General features: G+C 41.3%; 1 long non-coding RNA gene across 1 annotated transcript; it reads right to left on the minus strand.

Annotated features, from left to right (window-relative positions):
• Positions 1 to 16,555: 16,555 nt before the first annotated feature.
• Positions 16,556 to 18,649, minus strand: LOC136206833 (uncharacterized). The gene is made up of 3 exons (XR_010676455.1): positions 18,545 to 18,649; positions 18,104 to 18,432; positions 16,556 to 17,913 (listed from the first exon to the last, which is right to left on the minus strand). It is a non-coding gene; the product is annotated as an uncharacterized lncRNA (long non-coding RNA).
• Positions 18,650 to 18,693: the final 44 nt, after the last annotated feature.

Genomic DNA, 18,693 nt, shown 5'->3' on the forward strand with positions numbered 1-18,693 from the left:
AGGTCCATGCTTACATGACCAAGTATCCTGTGCCATAGTTAGGAATTTTCTTCCTTTGACACTAAGCATACAGTTTTTGAAAACTTCTTTTCTAAGTTCAGCATAAAGACATTATCAATACGAGGGGCAGTTAAAATTAACTCATTTGTTTTACCCTCGAATATTTTACATCCAGTGTCATCAAATATAACTTTTCTCCCATTGTCACATAGCTGAGCTACGCTGAGTAAGTTATATTTGAGTCCGCTGACTAGGGAGACTGACTCAATAGTAGGATTACCACCAATGGTTCCTGACCCTACTATCTTACCCTTTTTATTGTCTCCAAAACTTACACTTCCTCCTCGTTTACGCACAAACGTGATGAACTGAGTTTCATCACCAGTCATATGCCTCGAGCATGCGCTGTCAATGTACCACATCTTTGACTTCTCAGCACACCTCAGGCTTACCTGCAATATAGCTAGTTGCTTTTAGGTACCCAATTCTTTTTGGGTCCTTGCTTGTTAGGTTCAACAGGTAAATCATCATATTTCATTTTATGACGACATACTTGGACAAGTGTGTCCATTCTTTCCATAGAAGTCACAGCTGACCTTCCGTTTAGGATGTCTCACTGACTGGTCAGCACCCCAGTGCTGAGCGTGCCAGCACACCTTAGTGGTGTGTCCTTTCTTCCCACAGAAGTCACACTGGACATTCCGCTGAGGATTCCATCTCTGCTGACTAGTACTTCAGTACTCAGTGTTCAGAGGAATATTTCTTTTATTCGGAACCTTAAGTTGGTTCTGAATTGATGTGACATCCTTTCTCAGTTTCTTAGAATCTGATTGGACCTCAGAGACAAACTTTTGCATAATTTCTACATTACTATGCAAAATTGAGGTGTCCTGGAGAATATATCGAAGGTCACTCAGTTTGACCTCCTCAACCTCATCACATCGCCTGTTGAGTGCTCTAACCTTTTTATTACACTTTTTGACAAGTGTGTAGAGGTCACTCAGGGCATTTACCATTTCATTTCTGAGTAAGGGTAGCGATATTACCTCAGTTGAGTGTTCCTCATCGTCAGATGCACTGGAGGGGTCAGCATGCTCAGAAACACATGGCTCAGCAAGTTTGTCAGCCATGAAACAAATCTTTGCTGACTCAGTGGCATCAGCTTCTGATGATGAAGACTCATCACTGTCGCTCCAAGTTGCCACCATTGCCTTCTTGCTGTTCTTTCTTTCTTTCCTCATCGTGGGACAACTTGACTTGATATGGCCAGTTTGATGACATTCAAAGCATGTAATGGGCTTTGAGCTGGCCTTCTTGTACGTGCTGTCGCTGGACTCAGCTTTGTATTTATCAAACTTCTTGTAAGGCTTCTTAGAATATTTGTCATTCTTTCTGAACAACCTTTTCATCTTTCTAGTGAACATAGCCATTTCTTCCTCGTCTGTTGAGCTCCCATCAGTGGAGTCAGCTTTCATGACAAGAGACTTTTGCTTCTTGTCTTCAGACTTTTCCTTCACCTCGAAGTTCTTCATTGATATCTCGTGGGTCAGCAGCGAGCCAATGAGGTCATCATACTTGTAGGTGGTTAAGTCTTGAGCTTCCTCAACAGCAGTTTTCTTTGCTTGCCAGCTTTTAGAAAGACTTCTGAGAATCTTCTTGACTTGCTCTTCCTCAGTGAAGATCTTTCCAAGTCTCTTGAGCTCGTTGATTATGTTTGTAAACCTTGCGTTCATGTCAGAGATTCCTTCATCATCATTCATTTCAAACAGCTCGTACAACCTCATGTGCTGGTTGACCTTGGATTCCTTCACCTTGTTGGTTCCTTCATAGGTGACCTCCAGCTTCTTCCAAATCTCCTGTGCTGACTCACAACCTGAAATCTTGTTGTATTCTGCAGCATCTAAAGCACAGTGAATCATGTTTATAGCCGAAGCATGATTTTGTAGCTTCTTGAGATCATCCTCTGTCCATCTTGTCTCAGCTTTGACAACCGTTTGGCCATCAATAGTTTCAACAGGAACAAATGGGCCTTGGACTATAGATAGCAATGCGCTCATATTTGTTGCCTGAATGAAATTTTTCATTCTATTCTTCCAAAAGGTATAGTTATACCCGAAGAATAGAGGAGGCCGAGTTATGGACAGACCCTCAGGTAAAATCTGAGTTGTCAGATTTCTTGGGAGAAATCGAATGCTGTTCTCAGCCATAGTGGGGATCAGCTCAAGGTAGTTAAACCTTGCACATTGAGCTTTTAAGCTCTGATACCACTTGTTGGTCCCTTATAACGTGACAGGTTAGTTCCAAGGGGGGGATAGGAACTATTTAAAATTTTGTCCGTTAAGGCTGACTTCTTTTCTTATGAAAAGGTTTACACAGCGTCACTAAGTAGATTCAAGACACAAGCTTAGTCAACTTGTGACTAAGTCTGCTTCTTTACTTGAGTCAGGAAATAGCACTTAGAGTCTATTCCTGAACTCAGCTTCTTAGTAGACTTAACTCAGCGTGAGTTCTTTACTTAGTCAGTTTTATAGCAAGCAATATATATTAAAGGAGTTTAAGGGTTAGAAAGATATTACTCAGCAGACTTATCCTGGTTCGGCCTCTCCGCCTACGTCCAGTCCCCGGAACTCGTTCCGAGCTTTTTGAATTCTCTACTGAGCTCTTTAAAGGTAGAGCATGAAACCTTTTAGAGATAGAAGCTGAGTATAACAAGAGTACCTTCCTCTATACCTCTACTCACTCCTATATCTACCGCTGAGTACTATAACCGAGTACTCAGCCTCTCCTTTCTATTCTTCTAGAAATGATAAAATGTTTGCCCTAAACAACAATTGCTAAGACACTTTAGATGATTGAAAATCACTCTAGACTTTTACACAATAATATAGAAATTGGTGTAAGGTATTTGCTTTGCTTTTCTCACAGAAACTTCAAGTATGAATTTGGTCAGCGTTTCGACTAATTGAAGATCTGCATTGATTGAAGCAAATGGATGACCTTTATATAGTGACCATTGAGACACTTGGTCATTTCGAATTTCGAAATAACCGTTTGAGGGAAACGGCTTCCTGTCGTTGTCACTCTGGGCGTGCTCAGCGTCGTTGGCCAATAGGATTCTTGCATCTTCTGTCCACGGTAGCTTTTCGTCCTTGAAACAGAATGTTTCGACATTTAAGGAAAAGTCCACGAGACAGCTTCCTGTGCCTTCTGAACTTTTCCCAAAGTAGAAATACTTTATCTGGAAGTTGAACGTTGTCTGCCGCTGTCCAGACTGCATTGTCGTCCAACTCAGCAGCTTCCACTTGAAGCTTTTGCTTCGAAGGCTTCTCGATCCTTCTTTCGCTGAGTCGTCGTTTTGCTTGATACGGCTTCGTTTTGAACTCTTGGGCTGAATGGTCTTGATGTGTTGACTTGGGCTTGACTTCCACTTTAAGGGCCTTTGGGATTTTTAATCTTAATGTCTTGTAAACAATTAAACTCAACATTGAACAAACACATTAGTGTAATAAATCAAAGCATTTAAATTTAATATGTTAGAATATTTTTATCATTACTTAAATAATTTTGTCAAATCAAAATCATGTGGAAAGGTGTTTCAACATTTAGATCTTCCCAACAAGCCCGAGAAGCAGATGGAAGTTTTTGACGTTCGGCAGCCCATGCTTTAGCTTGGTCATAGTTTGATCTCAAAGAGTTTGCCATGAGTCTCTTGTTCTCCCACCTATCTTTCTGGAGGTGGCGTAACTTTTCACCTTGGACTATCGAGCTCATCAGTTCATCTTCAACTGTCTTCAACAGTTTCTTGACTTCTTCCATCTTTTTATACATTTGGTCAATCAATTCAATGGAATACTCAACCTCTTGGTCAGCAATAGAGTTACTTTCACACAACTTCTGGTAAAGGAGGTGATTGGAGGCACACGAATCTAACTTGTCACTTAAAAGGGTCAATTGAGGTTCACAGCAGAGTAATCAGAATGACACGAGTGAACTTGAGTCTTGAATCTAGTCAGGCATTTCTTAAACTCAGCAGAAGAGGAGCGGTGAATAAGATCATCAATAGTCGAAAAGAGTATCGTCAAATGTTGAGCAGAAATTGAGGATATATCAAGATCAAGTATCGATCGTATCATATTCTTAGAGGCAGAAGTATGGTCGTTATCAGGCGCATCACTATGAGGGTCATCCTCAAGAAAGGAGAAGTCGATGTTAGAAGAAGGATCCTCAAGGGGAGAAGCTTTCACTCCAACAATTATATCTAGGAGTGCCTGATAAAAAAAAAGAAATCTATTAAAAAAAATCTTGAAGTTGGAAGTTGGTTTCATTTACCTCAGATCTAGAAACAATGTGAGCGTCATTCTTTGATGGAAGTTCCCCTACATGGTCTATGATGACTAGATCAGAAGAAGATTGAGATTGAGGGATATTGACCACGGCTGAAGCAAGAATCTCACCTACTGATGGCGAAGTACAATCAACTTGTGCCACAAAGAGTACGCCATCATGCTCTGCCTGAGTGACTTCATCACCTAGGTCAACGGTGTCAGCCGGAATATCAGGGGACTTGCCCATTCTTTGCCTTTTTAAAGGAGGAGAATCATCTTCCAAGAGTCTCTCATCTGAATCTAAATCTAAATCTTCAAAGTTAACTTGATCAAGGAAAGCAAAATCTGCTTCAGGGAAGTCGTCGAGGTCAGCAGATTCAGATTCATCAGGAGCAACATCGGCTTCAACAACATCGCTATGTTCGTCTCCATTGACTTCTTCCTCATCAACCACCTTCCCTGCATGAAATATGTGTGAATGGGCTATTTCAATCAGAGATGAGAGGAAGTAGAAAGAAGTAGATCAAGAAATATACCTGATGCTTCCACTTGTTGTTGAAGGTAAAGAAGGCGCAAAGATCACCACTTGTCAAACTCAGCAGTAACAATCGAAGAGATCTTGCCCATTTTTGTCAATTTGAAATGAAAACCATCCTTGAGAAGCTGACGCACGCGAGTTTCAGATGCTTTGTAATGTTCGCCCAAAGGGAACGAAGGAGAAGTTGGAATGACCTGAGTAAGTCCAAATTGACGTGCACACAATGCTGGCCAATACAACTCGAAACAGGCACCCGTCCTTGTGTTATTTGGCTTGAAGGTAGCACCGACATGAAGGAAACGAGTCAATAAGAATGACCTCCACATTGCATATGTCTCATCCAAGTTGATTGTAGAAGCTTTCATTATTCTTCCAAATTCTGGCAGTCTAGAGAAACAATAAGTGAACCTCAACGGAGGCTTATCTTTCAAACAAGAGAAAAACTTGAAGAACTTCCTGGTCGGGGTCATTTTGGTTCTACAGCTCATCAAAGACCGACCAATGGGCATAGATGTGTCTAAAGGAGAACTTTTAAGCTGAGGAAAGTAAGCAAGAACCCATAATTGAACGATCTAGAGGTTTCCACCAAGGCGGGTGAAAGGTTCAGTAGAGACCGCGTGGGCAATATGATGATAAGTGGCACCCAACAACATGGATCTTAAAGCCAATTTTTTCCCATTTGCAAGCTCATATGCAATCTCCTTGTATTTCGCAGTTACCTTCCCAGATGCAGTGCAAAAAATATATCGGCAAACCAGAGTCCACAAAAAGAGAATATGATCAACCCGCTTGTTCTTTGGAGGATGATTAGCCATATATTCGATCATCACCACCGAATCCACAGATCTGTGAGTTTTGAAATATTCTGGAAGCTCATATCGAACTAAGGAAGGTTGTTGGTCCCTTATAACGTTACAAGTATAGTTCCAAGGGGGGGTTAGGAACTATTTAAACTTTTTCTTAATTTAGGGCAGACTTCTTTTCTTAGGAGAAAAGGTTTTAACAGCGGCGCTGAGTAAACAGCAAGAAACTGGCTTAGTCAACTGGTGACTAGGTCAGTTTCTTAACTTGAGTCAGGAGATAACACTTAGAGTCTATTCCTGAGCTCAGATGTTTGATGCGCACAACTCAGCTTGACCTCTTTACTTGGTCAGTTTTTGGTTATTTAAGCAAGCAATATATATGAGGAGTTTAAGGTAAGAAATGCGTTACTCAGCAGATTTATCCAGGTTCGGCTTCTAAGCCTACGTCCTGTCCCCGGAACACGTCCCGAGCTTTCGAATCCTCTACTGAGCTCTTTAAAGGTAGAGCCTCAAACCTTTTACAATCTTAGCAACTGAGTATAACAAGAGTACCTTCCTCTATACCTCTACTCAATCCTAATCTCTCGCTGAGTACTATAACCGAGTACTCAGCCTCTCCTTTCTAATCTCTAGAAATGATAAGTGTTTGTCCTAAACAATAATTGCTAAGACACCTTAGATGATTGAATAATCACTCTAGACTTTTACACAAAAGATATGAAAATTTAGTGTAAGATTGCTTTGCTTTTTGCTTGCAGAACTTGTGTAGAAATTTGGTCAGCGTAATGGCTTGATCAAGTTCTGTATGTAATGAAGCTTCTGATGGCACTATTTATAGAGACGTCTTGAGGCATCGGTCATTTCGAATTTCGAAATAACCGTTGGAGGGAAACAGCTTCCTGTCGTTGTCATCCTGACTTGCTCAGAGCTCTCGGCCAATCAGATTTGAGTATCTTCTGTCCTCGGTCAGCTTTTGGTCAGCTCGGCAGAGTGTCTCTCCATTTATGGTAATGTCAACTAGACAGCATACTGTGTCGTCTGAACTTTATCCAAAGTGGAAACACTTTGTCTGGAAGTTTTCCTTAGCCAGCTGCTGTCTTGTACGCTTTGTCGAATCAACTCAGCAGCTTCGTTCCGAAGTTGTTCCCTGAAGGTCTTCTAGATCATTCTTCCGCTGAGTTGCGTTTTGTCCATAACGACAACGTTTTGACATTCACGGGCCGAGTTGTCTTGAATAGTTTGACTTGGGCTTTGACTCTTGTATTGAGCTTGGGCCTTTTCATCCTTATGTCTTATAAGCAATTTTTAACTCAACATTGAACAAACACATTAGTAGAATAAATCAAAGCATTTAAACTTAGTGTGTTTAGAATATGTTTTTAATTATACTTAAACAATTTTGTCAAATCAAAATTATGTGGAAAGGTGTTTCAACAAACTCCCCCATTTTGATGTTGGCAAAACTATTCACCGAAGAACTCAGTATTGAGCTCCCCCATGATAGTTGACCTAATATAACTTAGCAAACTCCCTCGTAAGGGATGAACTACTGATTTAGTTTTACTCTAAACAATTGAAGGTTTAATCGAGTAAGTTTAAGGTCAGTTTTCAGATATAGGTCAGCTCATGGAACATATTCTATTTTACTCAGTGTTTAAGCGGAAGGTTTTATCATTCAGAGGGCGCTGAGTAATTTGTTGTTCAAGGAGTTTTATAAGACAATGTTTTATAAACATACAAGTCAATGTCAAACATGTTATCAGCATTGGGTTCAATCAATAAATTTTATAAGAATTAAACATAGCTGATTCAATTGAAGATACATAATGACTTAATACTCAGCATCATAGATGATAACTCATAACTCAGTTTTTTTGGATAAACAGATGCAAGTATTGATATTACTAGAAGTAGTCAGTGTTTACAGCAAAAGATAAAAAAAACATAACATAACACATAGAGCATAACACATAGAGACTACAAACACATAGCATAACTGAGCTAGCCTAATTTCTATTTCTTTCTCTTTTGCTTGGACTAACTAGACTCATGCTGTGTTTTCGCTTGTTCTTTCTCCCCCGTTTTTTCAGCATCGAGAGGAGGAATCCTAAAGGCGTCGGTTAAAACAGCTCGGGTCAGTTATGTGGACAACGCTTTAAGTCTATCGTCGCTTTCATTGACACCATCAAAAATAGCCACTCCATTATCTGAGACCTCGGTGGGTATATTAAGTTCAGCAGTGCTGATCATGCTGACTGTGAAGGCTTGAGATTTGCCTATCCAGGTAAGTGCATCGGTCAGACCAGCAACGACTTGATGGAATGTCTTGAGTAAGGAGGTGTCATAGTATTGACGCTGAATATTGCTGTGACGTATATGGTTGAAGGTTTGTCTGGTGATAGACAACATTTCATTTTGCTTCATAGCGTCAGTATCCATCTCTTGCTTGTTCAGATTCAGCAATCGAATGGCCTCACCAATTTGCTCCACTGAGCACTGAGAATAGGAGACCATTTGCTCGTTGGTTTTGATTTGCTCGGTGTGAAGCTGAGCAAAGAGCATTTTAACTTCATCAGAAGTAGCATAGCGTGTGTTCGCAGCTGACAAAGTTTGAACTTGTTCTTGAAGAGCGTTGAGATGTTGAACTGTTGTCAGCTGGATCTCAGCCAGCTTTGCGATGGAATCCTGCTTAGCTTGCTGTGCTTGAAAGGTAATGATGAGACTCAGCAAGTCCTTGAATCCCTTAACTTCGTTGAGAAGCTGAGTTACTAGGGAAAGCTGAGTAGTCTCAACAGTAGAGGACCCAGCAGCAGGATGAGTAGTTTGTTGAATGTCTTTGATCAATGTCTGCACTGAGTCGATGATTCGTTTACCAGACTTAGTGACATTTATGTAGCTTTGAGAGCCTTCATTAAGTTGTCCAGTGACATCAGTATGACCAGTTGGAAGAGGATTAAGTGGGATGACCTGGTCAGTGACTGGAGTTGTGTTTTCAATCTGCACTTGGTTAGATTAGGAAAGAGTTTGATCGGCAGAGATGTTGAGTGGAGAGGAAGTAATCCGGATGCTGTCGGTGCTAACTGAGGCAGGAATGTTCTGAGTCAACACAATGCTTGGATTGACAGCATCGACGGGAATTGATTCCACTTGACTTATAGAATTTGCGGAAGCATTCAAGTCGGCATGTTCCTTTAGTGAAGAAACAGAGGCTTGCTTTTCTAGAGAAGCCGGTGGAGTGGAGGATGGTTGCTTTCTGAAAAATTTCAGCTTAAGTGCAGAAGGGTCCTTGGTTGGCTTCTGAATAACAAAGTCAGGAAGGGTTGGTGGTTGAACAGGAATGTCACTGACTGTCTTCTGACTTGCCTTAACCAATCTTCTTCTGCGAGGAGGAGGGTCAGCTTGAATAGACTCTCCTGAGTGAGATGGAGAAGTTTCTTCTTGATCAGCTTCTTGATCAGCATTAAGCTGGCCAGCTTGTTTTTGTACTTGATCAACATTGTGTTGGTCATGTTCTTGTTCTTCTCCAGCAGCCAACTCAGTATTGGCTTGCTCAGCTTCAATCTCACTGGCTGTCTCCTCAGAGTCAGCTTCATCACTGTTTTCTTCTCCCTGTTCCTCATCTTCTTCATCCTCTGAACTGTCACCATCTAACTCTTCCTCAACTTGTGCAATGAACTGATCGTCCAGATGCACCTCATCTTCTTGATGCTCAGCTACAGTTCCTAGACACTGTGTGTAGTGAGAGTCACCAGGAACAATGACGTCAGTAGGGATTGCATCAATTGGAGTCAGTGAAGAAGACTTCTGCTTCTTTTGAGGTTGCTCATCAGCATCTGGTCTTTCCTCAATTTCAGGCTCATCTTGCCTGCTTCTTTTCTCAGCTGACTTAGGTCTCTCCTGACCTGGTTCAGCAACTGACTTAGGCTTCTTTGCCTTAGGCTCAGCCTTTTTTGAAGGAGTCTCAACAGCTTTTCTCTTACGGGCAGCTGGAGCCTTTGTCCTTCTTCTTTGCTTGGGAGCTGTTCCCTCAGCTTGTTGTTCACCAGCAGCAGCGGCTTTTGCTTTTTTTAGGGGCTGATTGAACTTTAACGCCCTCAGCAAAGCAGCTGTGATTTCATATCCTCTAGCTTTAACTTCATCAGTTAGGTCTATTTGATGATCAATGAGGATCCTGGTGATGAGCGAGCCCAGCCTGAGAGTTACAGTGCTTCGTAGGAACCCAGCAATCAGGAATACTGGCATGTTGATTAGTTTGTATGTCAGCATATGCCATATGAAGCATTGCTCAAAGTTCGTTGCTGAGGTGGTGCAGTTGATCTTAGGATAAATGAATTAGGTCAACAGATAGTGAGCCATCTTTTGGTGCTGACCCATAGAGGAACTGGAGACTTCTCCTGAGTGGCCTTCAGGTTTACAGAAGGTGACTTCGTACCCAGTACCGTCATGATCTCCAGATCTTCTCAGCTTTGCTCCTTCATTTTTCAACTTCAGCAAATTCGCCAAATAGGTGGGATTGATGAAAATCGTTTTCCCCCTTACTACTGTTGCCAGATAGTCCTAGTTATCATCAGCGACTTGGAGGTTCTTGTAGAATTCCCTTACTAGGTCAGGATAGGTGTGATCCCTAATAGAGAACAGCTCGGTCCATCCATTTTACGATATCCATTCGCAGAAGGATTGCTCGGAAGTCACGAAGGACTCAGAGACCCATCGAGAGAAGTCCACTTTCCATTCGCTAATATTACCGAAAACCTTGGTATAGGTTCTGGTTTTGGTCGGTTTTCCTTTGGAGGAGGTAGCTTGCCCAGTTTTTCCTTTACTCGGCGTGGTGACCTTGGCAGTTTCAGGCACAGAAGTTTGCCTGGAGGGTTCATCGGAGCTGGTCTTAGGGTGACCGGCACCGGAGATGTTGACGGAAACTTTAGTCATAGTTTCAGAACAAGTTTGGGAAGCTTTGAGAGTTTTTAGAGAGAAAGCTTTGCCTTAGAATTCGGCAGGTGTAAAGAAAATAAAGAATGGGGATTTTCCCATTATTTATAGCGGTGAAGAGTGGATCTTATCGAATCCATGTGTCAGTTTTGCCTTAGGATTGTCAATCGACAAAGATCCTGGCTTTTATGACACATTCGGCGCATACGTTATCCTAGGTGGCTATACGCATGCTTTTGCATTTAATGCAACGGATCTAACACTCAGCGTTTAGAATACTAAGCGTTTTGGATTCTGAGTGGTCAGTAGTATATGAAAGGATGATTTCTCAGTTTAAGATAACTCCTCGGTGTGCATATTGACTCAGTATTGATGTATATTTTGTGTTAAGTACTCAGCATAACAATCACTCAGCATGCATTTGCATAAATCATTCAGCATAGTAATTCACTCAGCATAAATTTATATTTTAGAACAGGAATTTACTGAAGAGGATTAAACCTACCAATGGCTTCTCTCAGTATGCTGAACTGTTCACGAGCCAGTGGCTTTGTGAAGATATCAGCAAGCTGCTCATCCGTTGGGACGTAGGTCAGCTTTATCTCACCTTTGAGTACATGGTCTCTAATGAAGTGATGCCTTATGCTGACATGCTTCATTCTGCTGTGTTGAATTGGGTTCTTTGATAAATCAATTGCACTTGTGTTGTCGCATTTGACCTCAATTGTCTTTGTTTGAACACCATAGTCTTCAAGCTGTTGCTTAATCCATAGGACTTGAGCAACACAATGACCAACAGCAATGTACTCAACTTCAGTGGTAGACAAGGCTACTGACGCCTGCTTCTTGCTGAACCAGGATACAAGACAGCTTCCTAAGAAATGACATCCTCCAGAGGTGCTTTTTCATTCTAGCTTGTCTCGACCATAGTCAGCGTCAGTGTATCCAACGAGTGTAAAGCCATGAGTGTTGGGATACCATAAACCTGCGTTCACTGAGCTTTGCAAGTATCTAAGGATTCTTTTTACAGCTATGTAATGAGATTCCTTAGGGTTAGATTGATATCTAGCACAGTAGCATACTGAGAACTGAATGTCCGGTCTACTGGCTGTTAAGTAAAGTAGAGAGCCTATCATACCTCGATACAATTTGCTGTCTACTGACTTACCATTCTCGTCAGCGCAGAGGACAGTGTCAGTGCCCATAGGAGTGGATATTGGCTTGCAATTTTCCAAGTCATATTTCTTTAATATCTCCTTAGCATATTTGGCTTGACTGATGAAGATACCATTCTTTCCTTATTTTATTTGAAGTCCGAGGAAGAAGTTGAGTTCTCCCATCATCGATATTTCAAACTCAGTCTGCATTTGTTTGCTAAATTCCTTGCACATTGATTCGTTAGTTGCACCAAATATTATATCATCAACATAAATTTGAGCCAGCAGGGTATCTTTACCCTTTCTCTTAATGAATAAGGTTGTATCAGCTTTGCATCTGACATAATTTCTAGTCAGCAGGAAACTGGTCAGCCTCTCATACCAAGCACGTGGTGCTTGCTTGAGGCCGTACAAAGCCTTTTTGAGTTTATAAACATGGTTTGGGAATTTTGGATCCTCAAACCCTGGAGGTTGATTAACATAAACTTCCTCGTTTATAACTCCATTAAGAAATGCACTCTTAACATCCATTTGGAATAATTTAAAGTCCATGTAAGATGCATATGCACATAAGATCCTAATAGCTTCTAGCCTTGCCACTGGGGCAAAGGTCTCACCGTAGTCAATACCTTCTTGCTGACTGTAGCCCTGAGCTACAAGCCTTGCTTTTTTCCTGACTACGTTTCCTTGCTCATCCAGCTTGTTTCGGAAGACCCATCTTGTTCCAATGGTCTTTTGACTCCTTGGATGTGGCACTAGCTCCCATACATCGTTTCTTCTGAATTGGTCAAGTTCCTCTTGCATTGCGCTCATCCAGAATTCATCTTCCTCAGCATCAGCGAAGTTCTTAGGTTCCTGAACTGAGACGAAGGCTACATTGCTGAGGTACCTCCTAAGTTGATTCCTCGTCATCAGGGTATTTCCAGCAGAATCAAGGATTGCACTCTCTGAGTGCCCTCTTGGAATCCTTATCTCTTTAGGTAGATTGATGTCTGTGATGTCTGTGTTTCAACAATCTCTGCAGAAGTAGACTGGTCAGTGAAAACAATCTTAGGTTCACTCTTACTCTTGGTCAGCCTTTTAGTGAATGACTCAGCAGCTGGTTCTTGGTCAGCGGTTACTGAGTGTGGATCATCCTCGATCAGTGGCTGGTATCTACCTGTAGGGTTAGTCTCGTCGAACTCAACATGTACTGACTCTTCTAAAACTTAAGTTCGTTTATTGAAAACTCTGTATGCTTTGCTGTTTGTTGAGTAGCCTAAAAAGATAGCTTCATCAGCTTTTGAGTCAAACTTTCCTAAGCTATCTTTGGTATTCAAAATAAAACATTTACAGCCAAAGGCACGAAAGTATCCAATGTTGGGCTTTCGTCCTTTCCAAAGTTCATAGGGGGTTTTCTTTAATATAGGTCTAACTAGAGCCCTATTAAGAATATAGCACGCTGTGTTAACAGCATCTCCCCAAAAATACTTTGGAAGCCTATGCTCATCCAGCATTGTCCTGGCTATTTCAACCAGAGTTCTGTTCTTCCTTTCAACAACCCCATTTTGTTGAGGTGTTCTAGGAGCAGAAAAATTATGGTCAATGCCGCTGGCTTCACAGAATTCAACAAACTTTTGGTTTTTGAATTCTCCACCATTATCACTTCGGATGTGAGCCAATTTTAGGTCTTTATCATTTTCAATTTTTCTAACCAAATTTGAAAATGTCTCAAAGGTCTCATCCTTGCTACTCAGCAAGATGACCCAAGTGTACCGAGAGAAGTCATCTACAATGACCAAGGAAAATCTTCTTCCACCCAGACTCAGCGACTGGACTGGACCGAAGAGATCCAAGTGTAGTAACTCTAACGGACGCTTAGTTGAGACAATGTTTTTGCTGTGAAAAGATTGTTTGGTTTGTTTTCCAGCTTGGCAAGCGTGGCATAATTGATCTTTTTCAAATTTAAGTTCAAGCAGTCCCTCAACCAATTGCTTTCTTGCTAATTTGGCCAGGAGGTCCATGCTTACATGACCAAGTCTCCTGTGCCATAGCCAGGAATTTTCTTCCTTTGATACTAAGCATACAGTTTTTGAAAGCTTTTTCTCTAAGTCTAGCATAAAGACATTATCTATGCGAGGGGCAGTTAAAATTAACTCATTTGTTTTACCCTCGTATATTTTACATCCAGTAGCATCAAATATAACTTTTCTCCCATTGTCACATAGCTGAGCTACGCTGAGTAAGTTATATTTGAGTCCGCTGACTAGGGAGACTGACTCAATAGTAGGGTTACCTCCGATGGTTCCTGACCCTACTATCTTACCCTTTTTGTTGTCTCCAAAACTTACACTTCCTCCTCGTTTACGCTCAAACGTGATGAACTGAGTTTCATCACCAGTCATATGCCTTCAGCATGCACTGTCAATATACCACATCTTTGACTTCTCAGCACATCTCAGGCTTACCTGCATTGTAACTAGTTACTTTTAGGTACCCAATTCTTTTTGGGTCCTTGCTTGTTAGGTGCAATAGGTAAAGCATCATATTTTATTTTATGGCGGCATACATGGACAGTATGGCCATTCTTTCCACAGAAGTCACAGCTGACCTTCTGTTTAGGTTGTCTCACTGACTGGTCAGCACCCCAGTGCTGAGCATGCCAGCACACCTTTATGGTGTGACCTTTCTTCCCACAGAAGTCACACTGGACATTCCACTGGGGATTCCATCTCTGCTGAGTACCTTGGTACTGAGTTCTCAGAGGAATGTTTCTTTTATTTGGAACCTTTAATTGGTTCTGGATAGTTGTGACGTCCTTTCTTAGTTTCTTTGAAACTGATTGGACTTCAGAGACAGACTCATGTATGATCTTCATGTTGTCATGCAAAGTTGAGTTGTCCTGAAGAAGGTATCTGAGGTCACTCAGCTTGACCTCTTCAACCTCGTCACAGCGCCTGCTGAGTGCTCTAATTTTCTTATTACACTTTTTGACAAGTGTATAGAGATCACTCAGGGCATTACCCATTTCGTTTCTGAGCTGGGAAAGTGGTATTACCTCATTTGATTGCTCCTCATCATCAGATGCAATGGAGGGGTCAGTATGCTTAGAAACGCACGGCTCAGCAAGTTCGTCAGCCATGAAGCAAATCTTCACTGACTCGGTGGCCTCAGCTTCTGTTGATGAAGACTCATCACTGTCGCTCCATGTAGCCACCATTGCCTTTTTTCCGTTCTTCTTATCTTTCCTCAGTGTGGGGCAGCTTGACTTTATGTGGCCAGTTTGATGACATTCAAAGCATGTAATAGGCTTTGAGTTGTCTTTCTTGTATTTGCTGTCGCTGGACTCAGCTTTATACTTATCAAACTTTCTGTAAGGCTTCTTAGAACAATTGTCATTTTTCCTGAACAGCCTTTTCATCTTCCTTGTGAACATAGCCATCTCTTCATCATCTGTTGAGCTCCCATCAGTGGAGTCAGCTTTCATGACAAGAGATTTCTGCTTCTTGTCTTCAGACTTTTCCTTCACTTCGAAGTTTTTCATTGATATCTCATGGGTCAGCAACGAGCCGATGAGTTCGTCATATTTGTAGGTGGTTAAGTCCTGAGCTTCCTCAACAGCGGTCTTCTTTGCTTGCCAGTCTTTAGGAAGACTCCTGAGTATCTTTTTGACTTGTTCTTCCTCAGTGAAGATCTTCCCAAGTCTCTTGAGCTCATTTATGATGTTGGTAAACCTTGCATTCATGTCAGATATGCCCTCATCATTGTTCATCTCGAACAGCTCGTACATTCTCATCTGCTGGTTCACCTTGGACTCCTTTACTTTATTGGTTCCTTCGTAGGTGACCTCCAGCTTCTTCCAGATCTCTTGCGCCGACTCACAACCTGAAATTTTATTATATTCTGCAGCATCGAGCGCACAGTGAAGCATATTAATAGCCGAAGCGTGATTTTGAAGCTTCTTGAGATCATCCTCTGTCCATTTGGCCTCAGCTTTTACAACTGTTTGGCCAGCCACAACTTCGACAGGTACAAATGGGCCTTGCACTATAGATAGCCAGGCACTCATATTTGTAGCCTGAATGAAATTTTTCATCCTATTCTTCCAGAAGGTATAGTTAGACCCGAAGAATAGGGGAGGCCGAGTGATGGACAGCCCCTCAGGCAATATCTGAGTTGTTTGGTTTCCTGGGAGAAACCGAGTACTGTTTTCGCCCATAGTGGGGATCAGCTCAAGGTTGTTAAACCTTTAACAGTGAGCTTTTAGGCTCTGATACCACTTGCTGGTCCCTTATAACGTTACAAGTATAGTTCCAAGGGGGGTTAGGAACTATTTAAACTTTTTCTTAATTTAGGGCAGACTTCTTTTCTTATGAGAAAAGGTTTTAATAGTGGCGCTGAGTAAACAGCAAGACACTGGCTTAGTCAACTGGTGACTAGGTCAGTTTCTTAACTTGAGTCAGGAGATAGCACTTAGAGTCTATTCCTGAGCTCAGATGTTTGATGCGCACAACTCAGCTTGACCTCTTTACTTGGTCAGTTTTTGGTTATTTAAGCAAGCAATATATATAAGGAGTTTAAGGTAAGAAATGCGTTACTCAGCAGATTTATCCAGGTTCGGCTTCTAAGCCTATGTCCTGTCCCCGGAACACGTTCCGAGCTTTCGAATCATCTACTAAGCTCTTTAAAGGTAGAGCCTCAAACCTTTTACAATCTTAGCAACTGAGTATAACAAGAGTACCTTCCTCTATACCTCTACTCAATCCTAATCTCTCGCTGAGTACTATAACCGAGTACTCAGCCTCTCCTTTCTAATCTCTAGAAATGATAAGTGTTTGTCCTAAACAATGATTGCTAAGACACCTTAGATGATTGAATAATCACTCTAGACTTTTACACAAAAGATATGAAAATTTAGTGTAAGATTGCTTTACCTTTTGCTTGCAGAACTTGTGTAGAAATTTGGTCAGCGTAATGGCTTGATCAAGTTCTGTATGTAATGAAGCTTCTGATGGCACTATTTATAGAGACGTCTTGAGGCATCGGTCATTTTGAATTTCGAAATAACCGTTGGAGGGAAACGGCTTCCTGTCGTTGTCATCCTGACTTGCTCAGAGCTCTCGGCCAATCAGATTTGAGTATCTTCTGTCCTCGGTCAGCTTTTGGTCAGCTCGGCAGAGTGTCTCTCCATTTATGGTAATGTCAACTAGACAGCATACTGTGTCATCTGAACTTTACCCAAAGTGGAAATACTTTGTCTGGAAGTTTTCCTTAGCCAGCTGCTGTCTTGTACGATTTGTCGAATCAACTCAGCAGCTTCGTTCCGAAGTTGTTCCCTGAAGGTCTTCTAGATCCTTCTTCCGCTGAGTTGCGTTTTGTCCATAACGACAACGTTTTGACATTCACGGGCTGAGTTGTCTTGAATAGTTTGACTTGGGCTTTGACTCTTGTATTGAGCTTGGGCCTTTTAATCCTTATGTCTTATAAGCAATTTTTAACTCAACATTGAACAAACACATTAGTAGAATAAATCAAAGCATTTAAACTTAGTGTGTTTAGAATATGTTTTTAATTATACTTAAACAATTTTGTCAAATCAAACAATTTTGTCAAATCAAAATTATGTGGAAAGGTGTTTCAACAAAGGTATCTCAGGACCAACCACTAGCAAACCTGTCAACGCAAGCACATCCCTTAAGGTAATAGTCATCGGTACAACTGGAAATAGAAAAGCATTGCAGTTACGTGACCAGAAACCCAAAGCTGCATACAACAAATTCTTATTTGCTGGAAGCTCTATCTGGGACATTTTAATCAACTCATTGATTCCAAGATTGCACCATTTTCGCTCATACGTTGGCTTCAATCGATTCACCCAGGTGGACCATGCTTTTGTGGCTTTTTCACTAGCAAGACGGGGCCAACTTTTGCATTTAACATGTCGACGGGTGAGAAGATCAAGTTTCATAAAAAGAAGTTCTCCCTCGTGAGATAATGGAAAAGGCACTTGAGGAGGTTTGTCTCAACCAGTCGGCAAAAGAGCATACAGTTCATCATCATTAAAATTGATCTTGATGGCGGCAGGTTGATGTGCTTTTTCGAGTCACCAGCACTTTTTCCAGGAGGATTTGGGTGTGACTTTCTTACAGGTGGAGCAGTTGGTTTCTTGATAAAATGGGTTTCTGCCAAATTAAAGGTAAAAATTAAATTTTACAAAATTTCGACAGCATTTCCCCCTTAAACTCTAAAGTCCCAAAAATCATGTCAACACAAAATTGCTCTTTTAAGATTGTCATTCATTCACCAAATATCAATCATCAAACACATTTGAAGTCCATTCACTTTTATTCACAAGTTCAGTGGTAAGTTTACCTTTGGAAGACATCTTGGCGGTGATTTTGAGTAACGGAATTGCACTTCAGCTATACTCAACCTCAAATTTGGTAACACCGTGATTAAAGGAAACCGATCAATAATTGATCCGGCCTTTAATCTTTAAGGCCTTCAAATCCTTCGTCAAAAGAGGAATCGGTTGTGCACTTATTCTCAGAGACTTCAATCAAAGGTACAAGCGGTAAGCAAAGAGTTGGTGGAGCAATCACGAGGAACTTGTTAGCACCTTACGAAACCGATCAATGATTGACCCGACTTTTACCGTTAAGCGTTTCGTCACAACAGGAACTGATAGGATTGAGAAGAGTCTGCAAAAGAAAAAAATAAATAAATAATAAGAAGGAAAGAAGGTGGGCAACGACAACTTTTTATTAAAAGAAAAGCCAGCAAGGAAGAAAAGAACAGTAGAAAACTTTGAACCCAAGGAAATAGAGCTGGTCTTGTGAACTTTCTGCTTTTCTTTTAAAAGCCGATCGAAGAAGGTACCCTCCAGATGGTCGTGTGAAATTCCTGCGCTCTTCCTGAAATCCAATTGAAGAAAGCCACGTCCAGGCAACTCTACTAGAACC

The sequence above is a fragment of the Euphorbia lathyris genome, chromosome 1 (genome assembly GCF_963576675.1).
Source record: "Euphorbia lathyris chromosome 1, ddEupLath1.1, whole genome shotgun sequence".
Taxonomy (NCBI): domain Eukaryota; kingdom Viridiplantae; phylum Streptophyta; class Magnoliopsida; order Malpighiales; family Euphorbiaceae; genus Euphorbia; species Euphorbia lathyris.